Here is a 20,408-nt window from a genome sequence, read left to right on the forward strand (position 1 = left end):
CTTTCAGCTTCAGCACAGTTGCCGTAGGGCCATCCCTCATTTTCAGTTATTTCCAAAGAAAACAAAGTGGCACATGACTTAGAAGGAGGCATTTCTTATCCATCCATCCATGAGGCTACTGTAAATGCTCGACACTTCACATTCTCTGGTAGTCTAATGGTTCCATCAGTTTTGACATTGCTTTTCTTTTTCTTGGGAAAATATGTCATCTCTGCGCCAGCTACATATTCATCCCATTCATGACAGCATGAGACAACAACCATGATTCTCCTAGTATCCTTATTGGAAGTGGACATGGAGACTCCATAGTGCTTGACTGAGCCCTGACCTGCCTGAGAGATGCAGATTGCGGAGGAGAAACATTTGGTAGGATTTGGCATCATCCCTCACGTACAAGATGAGTTGTTGTAATGTGGATTTTTTGCCCTCTTCATCCTCATGTCCAGTTAGATGAACAATCTACAGGCAAGAAAAGCTTAAGCTGTTATTATCCCCACGAATCCAAATATTTACTGAGTCATAAATGTCATTCTCACAAACCATTACTGTTGAGTAGATAAATTTTTCCCCCAAACTTTTTTTTTTTAAAATATATATTCAAGGGACAGGAACCTGCTTTGGATGTTATCGCTCCATAAATGTTGGACTTTTAACTGTATTTCATAAGTTTTACAGCTCCCTTATGGCTACTTTTTATCAGTAGCCATAAGGGAGCTACTGATAAAAAGCTCCCTTATGGCTATTTATACTACGCAAAGTAATTAAGCAATAAATTATTAAATGATGGAAAAGTTTCTGTTTTTCATGGATTTCTGAGTGTTTAGTTCTGTGTTTATGTCTCTGTAAATATGTATATTTCTTTTCTTCACTTCATCTGCCTGAAGAAATTACAAATAAAACGACACCTTAGAAAATTACACATCTCAGTGACAACAGAAACCGTAATGTCGAAATTCAATATGAAGATATACATTTAAAAACAAAATGAAAAGGGAAACTGCTCAAATGATGCTACTCACCATTTTTTAAATAGACAGGAAAGGCCCTCCTCTTTAGTCAAAGCACTCTAACTGGCTTCTTTGTTGTCCTCTACCTTACCATCGAGCGTCCCAAGGTGCATTGGAACAATGGCATCAGGCCCCAAAGGCAATGTTACGCAAGTACTGCCTAGAAGATGAAAGGAGTTGTGCGGTTTGCTGTTCATGAAGCTGTTCAGGAGTCACTCTTTTAGTCCAGCTGAACTAGTATTTGGCCACACACCTCGGGGGGGCCACTCAAAGTTCAGAAAGAGAAATTTTTGATTCCTGAAGAGAGCACCAAAACAAATGTGACAAAGTATGTGCAAAGCTTTCGTGAAAATTTAAGTCAGGCCAACACTCTGGGTAAAAAACAACTCGCAACTCCACAGCGGAATATGAAATACAATTATGATAAAACTTCTGTTAAGAGAGATTTTCAAGTAGATGACCAAGTGCTTGCTCTCTTACCTGTTTCAGGGTCAGCCTTGTCTGCAAAGTATGATGGGCCTTTTGAGGTCCGTGATAAAATAAGAGAAAATGATTATGTAATCTGTACCCCTAATCGTAGACGCAAGTTGCGTGTCTGCCATATAAACATGCTAAAGTTGTACCACTAGTGGCCTGCACTAGAACTGAATGGTATGTGTTCTCCTATTGCAGCATTGAGTAAACTAGGGGTGGAGGGTGTACTGTAGACGATGCTGATTGAAGATAATTTAACCCATCTGTTCTAGCCCGCGTCTTGCAAACTCAGAGAACTGAAAAATAACAGTGGCATTTACTACAAATGACTAATAGACAAAAACAACTTAAAACAAATCAAAATTAGCCTCACGGGCTGTAGCACAACTAATATTTCTTGAGAATATCAGTTTAGACAAGGTTTCGCAAAAAGCTCACAGACAGAAGCATACAGGGCAATCTGCACAGTCAGTCCAAAACAGCAGCCCCTGAATAAATGTTCTTCAGCCTTTTAAAGATGCAGGTGTGCCCAATCAGTCGCTGGTCCAATAGACTTTCACTGGAGGTAACCATAGGTTCAAACAGCCAGTTGTCTGTGTGGGTTGCCACACTCGAATCTGCTTGAAAGAAGGCTGGCTCACTTCTTCCAAGGTCAGGGGCCATAACAACCCTTTGTAATATTTTCATACTTGTTTTCAATCGTTTGTCCAATGCCAGTTTCATGAACTTTAACTTTTAACATGCTGAGATGTAGCTCTTCAGTGTTTTGCAGTTTCTGAGGTTTGCACAGTCTGACCTTTTTCTAGTGAATTTTCAGGGATTCTGTTAACTAGAATGCTCCATACCTGCTTTTATAGAGGGAGTCACAATTACTGATGATCATTGAATAAGGTGCATATGATTTACACTCTTAGGTGTGCTTAGTTTTTCACACACTGCTTTGGCTTATTTTTTGTTGAATAATTAATGACAGATGTAAAACGTAATGCGTAGTAATTCATGTTGGATTTACTAATTTGAAGAACTACTAAGGGCCAGAATATTTATTATCAAGTCCTGATAGGTAAAACTAGAACTGAAAGAGGGTCTACTTTAGTTTTAAAATAATAATAATAATAATAATAATAATAACAGTTTGACTGGGTGTATCCCATAATACATTACATTTTTGTCTTACTAGCCAGCAGTGTACAGCAGAGCACATTTTCATGAATGAAATATAAGAACCTCATTCAAGATTTTGTTTTCCTGAAAGTTTTTATTCATCTTCTGGCATGGAAAAAACAATGCAACTGCAATATTGTTTATGAACTTATTTTTCATGGAATTGCAAACATGTCCACTCAGTTGGACTCCATGAATTTGAGTCCAAAAGAAAATAACAGAAAGTTACATATTGCGTGGAAAGTGCAAAATAAAAAAAAAAAAGTTTTGATGCTGTAAATCTGTTTTCTCACATTTGAACTTATTCTAATACTCTTCGGAGAAATGAACCAGCTCCTGACCTGTGACCTGTGGACTTTCTAGGATAAAGTCCTGCCTGTGATGACCAGCACATTCTTGATCATGGATGTCTGACATGTGACATGACCATATCCCAGGAAAATTTTAAGTTCTTCTGTTTTCTGGTTTAGTTTTTCTTCTCCATTTTGGAACGTATACAGGTTTTTGGCAGTCCTTCATCAGCACTGACTCACATGACTCAGATTGTAAATGCTCCACTGTCCTGAAGGGCATCACAATCTAAAGCTGAGTTGCTGTTCTCTGTAGGAACCCCTAATCATGACAGGGTTAAATAAAACAAAATCAACAGCCTTTAAGTATCTGATTGCGTTTCATGAGGTCCAGTAATCTGGGCTTTCTTGTTGCCACAAGTTTTTATGCTCTTCATCCAACTTCCTCCCTGCAGGGCTCTTCCACACTTGTTCCCAGTCCTTCTTGGTCTAAACACAGACAAGAAACCAAAGACAAGAAAGTTTAAAGAGTAATGCGGATAATCAACCATGAAAGCTTGTTTATTGCCAGCAAACAAATATAATTTCTCACCATATTTTTAAAAGCCTCCCCCTTGTAGTAGGTTTTGGATGCTGGATACTCCATTCCCTCATCGAATAGCTGCTTGAAGCTTGAAGCCACCAGATGAAGCTCCTCTTCATCATAGGCGTACACCTGTTGGTCCTCAAAGGTCATCAGAATGAGCTGGTCACATGGACATGAGATGCCCTCCACCATGACAACAACTTGCATGTTTACAGTCTTTGGAAGGTAGAAGTTATCCCAGCCATTCACATCAGCATCTTTGTAAACGGTGTCCTCAAGCCTCAAAATTGCACCAGCTGGCTTCTTTAAGGGGAGATGCTTGGCTTTATTTGCAGATTCAAAATGTGAAACATCTCCCAGGGAGTCCTCATCTGCAAAACAAGGCAGACATTTGAAAGGTGTTTGAAAGACGAAAAATGCATTATGACTTGTTTTTAATGAAACTAACATGATTGTAGCATACCTTTCCTTCTTTTGGGTGGAGGGAAATGAGACACATTAGACTGTCCCAAACTAAGACAGAAAAGATAATGATTTTAACAGAGTTTACGACAACAGCCTTCCCTTTACCACAGTCCTCAGTCAGTCTGTGAGCCTCACTATACAGAGCTTAATGCCAAAGTAATGACATTTCATGTCTGTCCTCTTGAAGTCATGGCACGACAGTAATTTGGTGTTTGTGTTCAACAGCTTTGAGCTTGTCTGTGAAGGTTCTCAGTCATCCAGGTCATCGTAGTCAAAGGAGCTTGCAAAGAAAAGCGTCTGGACTTCTTTAAGTTGCTTGAAGACGTTTCACCTCTCATCCGAGAAGCTTCTTCAGTTCTAAGGTCAAATGGTGGAGAGTCCCAGATATAAACCTAGTGGGAGTGACCCCCCACAGAGGGACAAAAGGACCCTCTGATGATCCTCTAATCGCCTGAGCCAAGGTGTGAAACTGGGCGTGGGTCCCAATCAGCCAGAGTTTCGGGTGTGTTCATTGTGAAACCTGGCCCCACCTTATCATGCGAATTCCTGAGGTCAGATGGCCCAGGATGTGAGTGGGCGTTAAGGCGTCTGGGAAGGGATCTCAAAACTGGATTATAGATGGCAGAGAGTTGGTGTCGTAAACCCCCGCCTCTGTTCAAAGATGGTCGCTCACAGTGGACATAGATGGCTTCTTTCACTCCTCTCACTCCAGATGGTTTGAAAGAGGAGTGGGGAGACTGGTTCTTACGCGCTGTCAAACAATTTGTCTGTTGCCATTCTAATTCTCCCTCACCTACAAAATGAAATTTGAATCATTAGAATGAACTTTCAATTAATATTTCAAACCTTTATTGATTCACTGACACATGAATAAAATACAATAGGATAAAATAATTTTTCACATTTTGCTCACAGCAGTGAAAATAACAGCTCATTACTTTTTTTTGTGAGTGTGACTGCACCACACTGGCACAAAGCCTTCAGATTAAAAAAACTAAAACAAACAGTAAACTAAGTTTAACAGTGGAAACAGCAAAAAATCCTACATTAATAATAATCAAGTCATGTTTTCTGAGAACATTAGCGAAGCATAGACACCCTTTTTTGTTATTGTTACTTTTAATAATAAAACTTTGATAACGCTGGATAATTTGTTGCATTTTTTTTTTGTCTGTCCTTTGTTCACATCACTCACGTCAAGCATGCTGTGCAATGTTCAAGATGGGCTTTATATCTTCCAACAACTGCTCACACTGTCAAGGCAATACACCAGACAATTACATTCACGCTCTTTGGTTCTGTCCACCAGTGCAGAAGTTTTGGCGCGAGATATGTGAAGACTTATCAAAGTGTCTGAAATGTAACATTCCAACTTCCCCCTTAGTGTGTTTGTTGGGCAGCTTAGATAATGTCACTTCAGATATGGTTTTCACTGCCCTATGCATAGCCAAAAAAACAGTCCTCATGAACTGGAAAAATAAAAACAATCTTAATTCTAACCAATATAGAAATTATCTATTAGATTACATTAGTCTTGATACAGCCTCTGCCACCACATCAGATCAATTGCTCTGGGCTCCTTTGATCAGCTCCATCACCTAGTGGGGGTGGGGGGTCATAGTTCGGTCCCGTCTTCACTGTTGTGATTGGTGTGGGGGTAGGGACAGGCTTAGGGCGTCGGGGGGTTCCCCGGAGGCATCTTCCTTGGGGGGCTCAACCCGGGGTAGCGGTCATGTCCGGTTGGGGGCTCTTTTGGCTCTCAGGTGACTGTTTACTCGTGGCTGCATGCAGCGGGGCTAGGGGAGGGTCTGTGCTGACGGACGTGGGTTACTGACCTGGTAGCCTGGCTGCCCCTGGGTGGGTCCAGGATGGGCGTGAGGTTCTGGGGGCGCTCCGTCTCTGGGCTGGGGCCCTGGCCGGGCCTCAGGGCCTTGGGTCCTGGTTGGTGTGTTGCCGGGGTTGTGGGCGGGTGGGTGCATGGGGGCCCATCCCTGGTGCAGGGTGCCGCTGGTGCGTCGAGCCACCTGGGGGGCTCGTCAACTGGTGGGGGAGATGTCACACCTTGCAGGAGCTTTCCTCTCCTCAGGAACTCTCTGCAGGAGGGGGAGATACAGGAGAGGTGGAGGAAGATCTCAGCCTGGGCGTCTATTGTCTCATGTAGTGTGGAAGATGAGTGGATGGTGGGGTGGGTGCAGTTTTCTCTGTGGTGGGGTTGGGTGGACTGTCCCGGGCTCTGTGGGGCCAGGTGGTGCTGCTGCACTGGGCCCCGGTCTGGATGGGCCTGGCCCCCCTTTCCCTGACGGGTCGCGGAGTATGGGAGTGCCTACTGGGGTCAGCGGGGGAGCTGGCCCCAGGGAGGGGTCACCTGCCCCTCCCTTCCTTCCCTCCCCATCTCCAGCTGCCTCCCTCTTCACGCTCCACCACAACCACCCACACATGCAGGGCCTTGGAGTAGGGGTATGTCACCAGGGTGCAGAGGAGGCTACTCCCCCCCCCCCCCCCCCTCTGTCCCCTTCTGGCTGCCTCTGCCTCAATTTTATCCCACAACTTAGACATTCACATTACTCACACTCTCATTACACATACATATAGGATCTTGGGGGTGGGCACGATACACGGAGTCCAAATTACCACCAAATTACTACCAAATTACCATTCCAAATTAAGCCATCACCACCTTCAAACTGTTCACCTACAACACCCCCCTCCTCACCCCACACAAAAGAGGATTTCACACCACCTCCTCCCACCACAACTCTTCATATTCATGAAGCAGATGTGAGGAAGCAGTTTAAGAGTCTGAATGCTCGAAAAGCTCCCGGCCCAGACGGTGTGTCTCCTGCCACCCTCAGACACTGTGCAAACGAGCTGGCCCCAGTGTTTTCTGGCATTTTCAACTCCTCACTGCAGGCATGTCATGTGCCTGCCTGCTTCAAGTCCTCTACCATAATCCCTGTCCTCAAGAAACCTAGGATCACTGGACTAGATGACTACAGACCCGTGGCTCTGACATCTGTGGTCATGAAGTCATTTGAGCGCCTAGTTCTCTCCCATCTCAAGACCCTCACGGCCCCCTTCCTGGACCCCCTGCAGTTTGCATACAGAGCCAACAGGTCTGTAAATGACGCCATCAACATGGCCCTACACTTCATCCTGCAGCATCTGGACTCCCCAGGAACCTACGCCAGGATCCTGTTTGTGGACTTCAGCTCTGCCTTCAACACCATCCTTCCAGACCATCTCCGAGGCAAGCTTTCCCAGATGAATGTGCCTGATCCCATCTGCCGGTGGATCACTGACTTCCTGACGGACAGGAAGCAGCATGTGAGGCTGGGAAAGAATGTCTCGGACTCTCGGACCATCAGCACCGGCTCCCCTCAGGGCTGTGTTCTTTCTCCTCTGCTCTTCTCCCTGTACACCAACTGCTGCACCTCCACCCACCAGTCTGTCAAGCTAATCAAGTTTGCAGATGACACCACCGTTATTGGGCTCATCTCGGACGGGGATGAGTCTGCCTACAGGAGGGAGGTTGAACGTCTGGTGTCTTGGTGCAGCCACAACAACCTGGTGCTGAATGCCCAGAAGACAGTGGAGATTATTGTGGACTTCAGGAAGCACACAGCCCCACTCCCCCCCATCATCCTGACTGACACCCCCATCACCTCTGTGGACTCATTCCGCTTCCTGGGTACCACCATCACTCAGGACCTGAAGTGGGAGCCCACCATCACCTCCGTCATCAAGAAAGCCCAGCAGAGGATGTACTTCCTGAGGCAGCTGAAGAAATTCAACCTGCCAACACGGACGATGATGCAATTCTACACCGCAATCATCGAGTGGTACGCTGGAGCCACTATCAGGGACAAACAGAGACTACAGTGTGTTGTGCGCTCTGCTGAGAAGGTGATTGGCTGTAGACTCCCATCTCTGCAGGACCTGTACACCTCCAGGACACTGCGGCGTGCAGCTCGGATCACAGCTGACCCTTCTCACCCTGGACACAGTCTGTTTGACCTGCTCCCCTCGGGCAGGAGGCTCCTGTCCATTCGCACCAGAACCTCTCGCCATAAGAACAGTTTCTTCCCCTCTGCTGTTGGACACATGAACAATAACCGTATGACTGTTCCCACCACTAACACATGACCCTACGCTGTGTTCACTGCATCATTCCATGTTTTGGCACTGATCACCACCTGCACTCATGTATATATCTTACTACGTAGCACTTTTAATTCTTATTCTCATGTATATATCTCATGTATATCTCATGCATATATCTTTCTACGTAGCACTTTTAATTCTTATTCTTACTTTTATTTTTTCATGTCTATTTAAGCGCAATTTATGACAGTATGTTTGCACTGAAGCACCGCAGCAATTTCCTAATGTTGTAAACCTGCTCAACATTTGGCAATAAAACCCTTTCTGATTCTGATTACCATCAGGGTGTACACCTCACCCCTGGCGTCGTTGCCCACCTCTCAATTTTAAATACACGTAGACATTGAGGGCTAGCAGGAGGGACTATGCGCTTACCTGCTGCTCTCTGGCAGGTAGCTCCATGCCCTCCTGGGTTTTAATTGCACCTTAGAACACACATGCATCAACACTACAATGAGCGGGTGGAGGGAGGTTTGGAGTCTTCTCTCACCCCCATTCTCTGTGGCCTGCTGGAGCGGGGGGGCTAGGAGGAGTTGGCCGTCCGACTGCGGTCTGGAGTGCGGGGCCTCCCTGCTGCTACGGAGTCAGGGCGGTCTGCCTCTCCCCACCGCAGGGAAAAGGGTAACACCACCTGGGTCTGGGTACAGTTCCCCCCTCCAGGGGCAAGGGTACCTAGACCCGGTTCGTAGAGTACGCTTGGGGAGTGTGATCGTGACAGTAGGCCAAAGAAAGTACATGGAAGCGTCAACTATGGTTCGTACGTGCTGTGTTGTCAGTTGCAACGTTAGATCACACGATAGGGAAGGCAAGAAGCTCTAAAATGGGCTCACTTTTAATCGTTTCCCCTCCTGGAGGCAACGGGAGGGATTTCATGTATCCGATATTACTAAACAAAGATGTCAGGCTTGGATTGCAGCGGTCAGATGAGCGGATATCGAGTTCTCTGCCATCCCCAATTTTTTGTTGGTTTGCTCGCAGCATTTTCGTTCCGGTGAGTTCTAAATAAATTCATATCTCCCTTAATAGGCTTTTAGTGTATTTAGAATGCGCTGAGGTCATAGATAATTAGATAAAACATCGTAATGTGTGATGCTATCGAATCACGTCATGTTGACGGAGTAGCTTATTATTTGGCATTATTGCAGGCAAACCAGCATATGAAATACGAAACAGAAAAGTATGTTTATTTTTTTTATTCAAGATCTGTTCACCTGTACTTAGCAAGTACATAGACATGAAATGCAAACTATTTACATGGCAACGCACAGCTGGCAACCTGGCTGTATCTTGGTCATATGGTCAACGTACTCACAACGTGGAGGCTTAAAAACGGCCAAATCTTGTACCCAACCGTTTGTGAACTAGATGTGTCTCCAGGAATTTATAATTCCGAAAATGATTCGCCGTGTATGCGCTGACTCCACAGACAGGGTAAGCGAAGATATCGGGATAGGACAACGGTGGTAGGCTGTCTGGGTTTCCACTCCACTGCCTTATTTCATACGGGTCCACATTACCGATGCACGCTATTTTTTTCCAAGTACCATCTCTTGGCGTCTGGGCGCAATCGGTCGCGATACAGCCCTTTGTCTTTTGCGTTGATTTTAAGCAAGGTTCTGGCAGTCCCGCTTCTAACAAAGTGTGTTTGTTTTGATTTGTGGCCTTCTGACATGGCGCCGCGATCCCACAATGCACTCCAAAGCCCTATAGAGATTGAAAATGTGACGTCATTCAGGGGTAAAACTGCAAAGAATTCTGGGAACTCGTGGCAAGAGGTACTAGCGCACGCAGGCTTTCAATTGAAATCAGTTATACAGCGATAAAAAGAAACACAAAAAATGGCAAGAAGCTGTTGTATTATTAACTGCAATAGCCGGTCGCATGACAGCCACGGAAAGCCGACGGGTAAACAGATCGGTTGTTATTGGATTACGTCGTTGAAGAGAAATTGTTCGAGCCATGTTTCCGAAGTAACAAAGAGGCGACGGGTGGCCTGGATTTCAGCCATTCGAAGACAAAATATAACGTCTCAGGACACTCCAGCTCACAGGTTAGTCTGCTCCAAGCATTTCCACAAAGGTCAGTCTTTTGTTGTAGTTAATACGTCATTTTTCATAACATAATTGGTGATATAGGGTACAAGCAAGTCTGGCGCTGAACAGAAATTGTCGCGCTATGCTCCTTTGTTTATTGTGCATAAATAGTAAATTGTCCTGACACAATATTGTGTTTCGCTTCTGTTATTACCATGGTACATTTACAAAAACATATACTTTTATTCACAGGGTAAAACAGTTTTTTTGTATCACCAATTGCCCAGTACGATTACAGCAGACAATATTATTGTCACTGCTACATTTCTGTAATGCATACCAGAAATTATTTCCACTACCAATTAATTACCGTTGAGCTCAAAGGTCCTATTAATAAACGTTTAACGAATGTGTATTTATGAAGACGATTTGTGAGACTGGTAAACGTATGATATGTACGATGGTCTTTCGTTCTACACGGTGCATTTCAAGGTCCTGTACCCATCCGTCGGTAAACTGGGGCTTGTTGCAGTGACCTGAAGTTACTAAACTTCACGAGTGTATGCACTCACTCCAAGAAGCGTATAATTATAAATATGAGCGTGGTGAAAATTGGGCAGCACTAACGTATTTTGTCCCTCTGTGTGCTCGTAAAGGTCTAACCCTTTAACTGGTTTGATTTTTTTCCTCGTATCTTTTCTTTGACTTTTCATCAAGTCTGTCTTTGTACGGATCGGCATTGTTCTCCTTCGTTTTGTACATTCCTTTTTGGGGGGCAAAGAAAAAGCAAGAATTTATTGGAACCGAAGAATGAACGTTTTGCGGTGCTGCAAATGCTTGCATTTGATGCAGTACTTGGATTGTTTTGCCACTAGTTCCCGGCATGCAATGCACGAAAGTCACGTGGTCTGTCAATCTCTATATGTAACCACATAAAATCCCTGTTCACCAGTGTTTAACAAAGCAAAGGCAAATACTTACCACAGCCAAACAACTGCACTCTGTGCCATCTCCACGGAAAATAACACTTCCGTCTATCATAAAAATATGTTTGCCTAAGAAAACTAAATAGTGCCTGATAACTTTTACTCCTTAAAAGTTTACTCCATCCATCCATCCATCCATCCATCCTCATCCGCTTTGTCCGGGGCCGGGTCGCGGGGGCAGCAGCCTAAGCAAAGAGGCCCAGACCTCCCTCTCCCCAGCCACCTCCTCCAGCTTATCCGGGGGAATACCAAGGTGAGGGTAGGGACGTAGATCGACCGGTAAATTGAGAGCTTCGCTTTTACACTCAGCTCCCTCTTCACCACGACGGACCGGTGCAGCGTCTGCATTACTGCAGCTGCAGCCCCAATCCGTCTGTCGATCTCCGGCTCCCTTCTCCCATCACTCGCGAACAAGACCCCGAGATACTTGAACTCCTCCACTTGGGGCAGGAACTCATCCCCGACCCGGAGTGGGCACTCCACCCTTTTCCGGCTGAGAACCATGGCCTCAGATTTGGAGGTGCTGATCCACATTCCCGCTGCTTCACACTCGGCTGCGAACCGTTCCAGTGTGAGCTGGAGGCCCTCACCCGATGAAGCCAACAGAACCACATCATCTGCAAAAATCAGAGATGAGATTCTGAGGCCACCAAAGCGAAAGCCCTCCGCCACTTGGCTACGCCTAGAAATCCTGTCCATAAAAATTATGAACAGAACCGGAGACAAAGGGCAGCCCTGGCGGAGCCCATCACCCACCGGGAACGAGTCCGACTTACTGCCGGCAATGCGAACCAAGCTCTTGCAACGGTTGTATAGGGATCGAATGGCCCGTAGCAATGGGCCAGACACCCCATATTCCCGCAACACCTCCCACAGGACACCCCGAGGGACACGGTCGAATGCCTTCTCCAAGTCCACAAAACACATGTAGACTGGTTGGGCAAACTCCCATGCACCCTCAAGTATCCTGGAGAGGATAAAGAGCTGGTCCAGTGTTCCGCGACCAGGACGAAAACCGCATTGTTCCTCCTGTATCCGAGGTTCGACTAACGGACGAACTCTCCTTTCCAGCACCCTGGCATAGACTTTCCCAGGGAGGCTGAGGAGTGTGATCCCCCTGTAGTTGGAACACACCCTCCGGTCCCCCTTCTTAAAGATGGGGACCACCACCACCACAGGTACTGCCCCTGATCTCCACGCAACATTGCAGAGGCGTGTCAACCAGGACAGCCCTACAACGTCCAGAGCCTTCAGGAACTCGGGGCGGATCTCATCAACACCAGGGGCTCTGCCACCAAGGAGTTGTTTAACTGCCTCAGTGACCTCGCCCCCGGAAATTGGCGGGTCATTCCCCTCATCCCCAGACTCTGCTTCCTCCTCAGAAGACGTGTCAGTGGGATTAAGGAGGTCCTCGAAGTATTCCTTCCACCGCCTGACAATTTTCTCAGTCGACGTCAGCAGCGCTCCGCCAGCACTATACACAGTGCAGGTAGAGCACCGCTTTCCCCTCCTGAGACGTCTGACGGTTTGCCAGAATCTCTTCGAGGCAGTCCGAAAGTCTTTTTCCATGGCCTCTCCGAACTCCTCCCACACCCGAGTTTTTGCTTCAGCCACTGCCCGAGCCGCATTCCACTTGGCCTGTCGATACCTGTCGGCTGCCTCCGGAGTCCCACAGGCTAACCAAGCCCGATAGGACTCCTTCTTCAGCCTAGTGGCTCCCTTCACCTCTGGTGTCCACCATTTGGTTCGAGGATTACCACCACGGCAGGCACCAACCACCTTGCGGCCGCAGCTCAATGCAGCAGCTTCGGCAATGGAGACGCTGAACATGGTCCATTCAGACTCAATGTCCCCAGTCTCCCTCGGAATGCTGTTGAAGCTCTGCCGGAGGTGTGCGTTGAAGATCTCGCGGACTGGGGCCTCTGCTAGACGTTCCCAGCACACCCTCACTACGCGTTTAGGTGCACCAGGTCTGTCCAGCGTCTTCCCCCGCCACCTGATCCAACTCACCACCAGGTGGTGATCAGTTGACAGCTCAGCCCCTCTCTTTACCCGAGTGTCCAGAACATATGGTCGCAGGTCTGCTGATACGATTACAAAATCGATGATCGACCTACGGCCTAGAGCGTCCTGGTGCCACGTGCACTTATGGACACTCTTATGTTCGAACAGGGTGTTCGTTATGGCCAAACTGTGATTAGCACAGAAGTCCAATAACAGAGCACCGCTCGGGTTCAGATCAGGGAGGCCGTTCCTCCCAATCACGCCCCTCCAGGTCTCGCTGTCGTTACCCACGTGAGCATTGAAGTCTCCCAGCAGGACAACAGAGTCTCCAGGTGGAGCACCCTCCAGCACCCCCCCCCCCCCCCCCCCCCCCCCCAGGGACTCTAAGAAGGCTGGGTACTCTGAACTGCCACTCGGCGCATAAGCGCAGATGACAGTCAGGACCCGTTCCCCGACCCTAAGGCGCAGGGAACAAACCCTCTCGTCCACCAGGAAAACCCCCAACGTACCGGCAGCAAGCCGAGGGGATATTAGGATACCCACCCCAGCCCACCGCCTCTCACCAAGGGCAACTCCAGACTGAGACAGAGTCCAGCCCCTCTCCAGGAGACTGGTTCCAGAGCCCAAGCCATGTGTAGAGGTGAGCCCGACTATATCTAGCCGGTACCTCTCAACCTCACGCACTAACTCAGGCTCCTTCCCCACCAGAGAGGTGACATTCCATGTCCCTATTGCCAGTCTTCGCAGCCGGGGGTCAGTCCGCCAGGGCCTCCGCTCCTGGCCGCCACCCGGCACACAATGCACCCGACCCCTATGGCGCCTCCTGCGGGTGGTGGGCCTGCGGGAGGATGGGCCCATGTCTCCTCTTCGGGCTGTGCCCGGCCGGGCCCCATGGACTAAGGCCCGGCCACCAGACGCTCGCCCTCGGGCACCCTCCCCGGGCCTGGCTCCAGGGCGAGGCCCCGGTAACCCTATCCCGGGCAGGGTAAACTGTTCCCTCTGTTTCCTTTTCATAAGGGTCTTATGAATCGCTCTTTGTCTGGTCCCTCACCCAGGGCCAATTTGCCATGGGAGACCCTACCAGGGGGCAAAAGCCCCCAGACAACATAGCCCCTGGGATCCCTGTGACACACAAACCCCTCCACCACGATAAGGTAGCGATTCAATACCTTATCGTGGTAATAAATACATTAATTCTATTTAATGTATTTATTCATTTATTTATAAAGCACATTTAATAACAAGAGTTGACCAAAGTGCTTTACAACATAATAAATAAACAATAAAATTAAAATCAATAAGCAAATAAGAAAATTCGAGAAAAAAAAAAAAGGTAACTCTCATGCAGTATAGAAAGCCAAAGAGAAAAAACATGTTTTAAGATGGGATTTAAAAAGAGTGACAGTTGGGGGCTTTCTAATATGAGAGGTAAATCGTTCCACATTTTCAGTGCCACAACCGCAAATGCCCGATCCCCATCTATGAACCATTCTAGACTTGTGTAAGGTAAGGCGCAAATGATCACTTGATCGAAGAGCTCTAGAGGGCGTATAAAGCTGCAAAAGTTCAAACAAATAGTCTGGTGCTGGCCATTTAGCACTTTGTAAGTCAAAAGTAAGATTTTAATATTAATTCTAAAACGCACTGGAAGCCAATGAAGAGAGGCAAGCACCGGGGTAAGATGTCGGTGTCTCTTCACACGGGTCAAAAGGTGGGCTGCAGTGTTTTGTACAAGTTGGAGCCGTGCCAGACTGGACTGACTGACACCAACATATAGCCAATTACAGTAGTCCAGTTGCGAAAGGATGAACACATGGATTGCTCGTTCCAAGTTTTTAAGGGATAAAAACAATCACCTTAGATAGGAGCCTTAGTTTAAAAACAGACTGCTGAACAATTAAACTAACTTGTTTCTTAAATGTGAGTTTGTTATTCAAGAAAACCCCCAGGTTTTTTACATGTGTTTTAACAACAGATGCTAAGTTACATAAATCTAAATCTGGGGCATTAGAGTTATAGCTTGGTCCAGAAATAATTATTTTAGTGTTGTCCTCATTAAAGGTAAGAAAATTTGAGACCATCCAGGTTTTAACTTCGTCGAGGCATTTGAATAATGATTCCATGGGAGTGGAGGTATGGAAGATCGTGAAGGACCTCAGCCATCCCAACAACAGACTGTTCTCTCTGTTGAGGTCAGGAAAGCGATTCCGCTCCCTGAAGACCAACACAGAGAGACTGAGGAGGAGTTTCTTCCCGCAGGCGATACGGTCTCTCAATCACACCACCACACAGTACTGACCCACACATATAGTTCTTACACACACACTGGACATTCTAGACATTGTTTTCACTTCATCACTTAAATCACTTTAAGCATATTTGCACTGCACAAGATATAATGTGGATTGCACAACACTGGTCACTATATTCTTCGTTTCCAGTTAATACTTGTACAGCTGCTGTTATTGTGTATATATTTATTTATTTATATTTCTTCATACATTCTTATATAGTTCTATACTGTGTATTGTGTATTTTGTTGTACAGTTATTTTATTTTCCAACTTTAATTTATATATTTTATCTTATTCTTTCCCAGTTAAATTTACCCTTCATTCTAATTTGTGTTGTACAGTTATTTCATTTTTAACCTTAATTTATATTTTATTCCTTCCTAGTTAAATTTACCCTTTTTAATTTTTCATATTTATTTCCTATCTTATTCATAGCCTTTTCCTTTTTTTTCCTTTTTTTTCCCTTTAGGTTACGAGCAGTTGTCTAAGCATTTCACTGCATATCGTACTGTGTATGACTGTGTACGTGACAAATAAAATTTGAATTTGAATTTTGAGGTGTTTCTATTAAGCCGAAAATAGATCTGGGTGTCGTCAGCATAAGAGTGAAAACAGATGTTATGCTTCTTAAAAATTAGGCCTAAGGGTAGCATATAGATTGAAAAGAGAATTGGGCCTAATACGGAACCCTACGGGACACCACAGGTAAATGGAGCTGTGGAGGAAGTAAAATCATCAAGGCTCACAGAAAAAGTCCTTTCGGAGAGGTAGGACCTAAGCCATTCCAAAAGGGATACCTGTCATGGTCCTGAGTCTGAGGACTCAGTGTTTTGTGTTTCCTTATGCTTTTGTTCATTCCAAATGTGTATTCTGTTGTGATTTTTGCCATTTGTTAGGTTTCTGTTCCTAGCCTGCCTGCTCCCACTTCTCTGTGTTCCCTCTGTCTGTCCATGGTGTTATTGTGTCTGCTCATGAGTCTGCCTGTCAAGTTCAGTGTCCTGTCTGGTTCTCTGTGTCTGTTAAGTTTCCTGTTTTATTCTGAAAGTTCATGTCTCATGTCAGTGTGTTCAGTTTTACCTCTCCCCTGTCTCGTTAGGTCTTATTTCGCCCAGCTGTGTCCCCCTTCTGTCTCTTAATTCCTTGATGACTCCCTCAGTGTTTTTAAGCCCAGTGTGTCAGCGTCGCGTCGTTAACGTCTGTTCACCCTCACTTGCTGCGTGTTTAGGATTTCCAGTCCTCCTGCATCTCTGTTTAGAGTTTTGTTTGCTTTTGTGAGTTTTATTTTATCTTGATGTTCTGCTCCAGCAATAAAGCTGCATTTTCTGTTTAAACCTCGTGTCCTGAGAATCCTGCATTTTGGGTCCACCACTCCTGCCTGCCTGCCACACAGCCGACCATGACAATACCTTTGATACCACATTGCTCCAATAGTCTGATCATAATGCTGTGGTCGATGGTATCAAAGGCTGCACTTAAGTCTAAAAGCAGAAGCACAGCTGACTCACCTGAATCGGTGATTAATAAAATATCATTAAGAATTTTTAGCAGTTTCTGTACTGTGGTAGGATTTGAAGCCCCACTGGAATTTCTCTAGAATATTATGACTATTTAGAAAGGATTGTAACTGCTCAAATACAATTCTTTCCAAAACTTTTGACAGAAACGGAAGCTTGGAAATAGGTCTGAAATGAGCACGAACAGAGGAGTCAAGGTTAGGTTTTTAAAGTTTACTGGCTGTACTACAGCATGTTTGAAACCAGTTGGTACCACTCCAGAGCTAAGACTACTATTAAAAATAGTTACCATTTCGGAGTCGACAACCTTAATAATCTTTTTTAGAAAATGTGTTGGGACTCCATCTGTGGGGCAGGATGATATCTTTATACTATTACAAAGATCTTCCACTTGGTTAAAACATACAGGCTCAAACGGGTCAAAAGCAGTAGAGCAGGTATATGTTGTTAAGACATCGTACAGGGACAGAATAGGCACGGGTCGAAGTATTTCTATCCTATTAATAAAGAACTGCAAGAATCTCTTGCAAGTTTCAGCAGAGCTATACATATGAGAGGCGGGAGAGGTTTTCAGGGCCAAATCAATAATTGAAAAGAGAGTTCAGGGCTTATTAGAGTTGTTCTCAATAGTGTTTGCGAGTTAGATTTTTCAGCTTTCACAATGTCCTGATATCTATATAGACTCTCTCTCAGCAGTAGAAAATAAACGTAACCTGTCTTTTTCCCCTTTTCGTTCAGCCTTCCTGCACTGTCATCTAGCTGATCGGGTTGTCTCGTTTATCTGCGGGTCAGATTTAGTTGTTGGTCGCGCTAGTTTAAACGGGGCAATCTCATCAAGACTAGCCTTGCATTTACTAATAAAGTTAGATTCGATCTGCTCGGTGTCGTCGCCAAGGGAAGAACCCGACCATTTTTGAAAGGCAATGGAGAACTGTTCTATAGCCGATAGTTTAAAAACACTATAACAGCGTGTTTGGGATTGATTTAAAATGGCAGTGGGATAAAAGTATGTTAAGCACAATGGTCAGAGAAAATCGCATCACATATTTCCAAATTAGAAATTGGTAATCCAGAAGACAAGGTCCAACGTATGGCCCTGTACATGTGTTGGATCCAATACATGCTGGGTGAGACTGAAAGAGTCTATCACATTTAAAAAGTCTTTAGCCCCTACGATTCAGATTTGATCATAATTTAGGATGAGGTTTAGGTTTTGAATTAGTTGTCTTCTTTCTTTCTAATACTGACAGTGTAATATAACATGCTCTACTGTCTCATCATCCCCACAGTGCTCACATTTCTCATTACAGTATTTCCCTTAAAATGAACTGTGTGCTGTTTAGACCAGTGCGCCCAAATCTGAGCCATAAAATGATTGTTTCTTCTCTTTTCTTCCTCCTGTCTCCTTCTCATTTCTCCAGTTTTCCTTTGGAATTTATAAAACCATTGCCTTTTTCATTACACCCTTTTTCTATATAGTACATCAGTCTTTCATTAATTATTTTCTCCATTATTTTGCATACATTGGAAGTTAGACCAATTGGTCTATAATGTTCTGGTTTTGTATCATCTTTGCCTGGCTTCCATATCGGTAGTATTATTGCTTCTTTCAAGCTTTGTGGTAATTTCCTATCTTCCCAAACTTTATTGTAAAGCTCCAATAATATGACTTTAAATGACTCACTAAGATCACTCATAATTATATAACCGATGTCATCTTTCCCTGGTGTTGATTTCTGAAGTCTCGATTTAACTCTGATTTTGAAAAAGGTGCATTTAGTAAATCATTTACTGTACATCAGCGGTCCCCAACCTTTTTTGTGCCACGGACCGGTTTATGCCCGACAATATTTTCATGGACCGGCCTTTAAGGTGTCGCGGATAAATACAACAAAATAAAACTAGTACCGGTACCGAAAAAAAGAAAATTTATTCATAACACAAGTAAGTAAGTAAGTAAGTAAAATTTTATTTATATAGCACATTTCTAGATAGAGATCACAAAGTGCTTTACAAGATATAACAGATTAAAAAGACAAAATACAAACAAAGTTAGCAAAAGGCAGTTTTAAAAAGATGTGTTTTTAGCTGTTTTTTAAAAGTAATCAATGAATCAGCGGATCGTAGGTCCTGAGGAAGGGAATTCCACAGTCTGGCGGCCACAGTAGCAAAAGCTCTATCACCCCTAGTTTTCAGTCTCGTATACTGAATGACAAGTAGGCCCTGACTACTCGACCTCAGAGACCTACTAGGGGCATAGGGCTGTAAAAGTTCAATGATATATGGTGGTGCTTGTTGTTGAAGAGCCTTGAAAGTTAAAACCAAAATCTTAAACTGGACTCTAAATTCAACAGGAAGCCAATGTAACTGCATGAGCAACGGTGTTATATGTGAAAATTTAGAAGCTTTCGTCAAAAGTCTTGCTGCAGCATTCTGAACGATCTGCAGACGCTCCAAAGAACCTTTATTTAAACAAGTAAACAGGGAATTGCAATAGTCCAGTCGTGAAGAGATAAAAGCATGAATAACAATCTCCAGTTCGGTATATAGGATATAATAGAGCTCAATTTAGAAATATTTCTTAAATGATAAAAGCAAGACCGAACAAGAGATTTAACATGACTATCTAACGTAAGAGCAGGATCAAGGATAATCCCTAAGTTCCTGACAGATGGTTTTACAAACGTTGAAAGAGGACCAAGAGCATTTATTATACTGGGTATATGTCTATCTGGGGCACATAAGAGGACTTCGGTTTTACTTTCATTTAGTTGGAGGAAGTTTTCAGCCATCCAGCCTTTAATGGTTTCCAAGCACACATTTAAAAGCCGCAGCTTAGAAGCCTCTTCCGGTTTAAAAGATATATAGAGTTGGATATCGTCCGCATAACAATGGTAACAAATATCCTCAAAAGGGCTCAAAATGTGCTGAAGAGGGAGTAAATAAACTAAAAACAGTAATGGCCCTAGCACAGAGCCTTGTGGCACACCAAAAGACAGGGACGCAGAAGATGATCTATACTTAGAAACTGCCACAGAAGAATATCGTTCAGAGAGATACGAGGAAAACCATTTCAATGCAGTCCCAGAGACACCAACCCAGTGTTTCAGCCTGTTAAGTAAAATATAGTGGTCAACAGTATCAAAGGCCGACGTAAGATCCAACATTAAGAGAACAGAACATTTACCTGCATCGCTTTGTAACAAAATGTCATTAGAAACTCTAAGAAGGGCTGTTTCAGTGGAATGAACTTTACGAAAGCCAGATTGAAATTTGTCGAAAATACTATATTTATCTAAAACTGCTGTAAGCTGCTTAGCCACGATCTTCTCTAGAATCTTAGCAATTAACGGAATTTTTGAGATCGGTCTATAATTGCTAGTGAGAGATGGGTCCAGCATAGGCTTTTTTAACAAGGGATGTATAACAGC

This window comes from Astatotilapia calliptera, chromosome 8 (assembly GCF_900246225.1).
Source record: "Astatotilapia calliptera chromosome 8, fAstCal1.2, whole genome shotgun sequence".
In the NCBI taxonomy this organism is placed as follows: Eukaryota; Metazoa; Chordata; class Actinopteri; order Cichliformes; family Cichlidae; genus Astatotilapia; species Astatotilapia calliptera.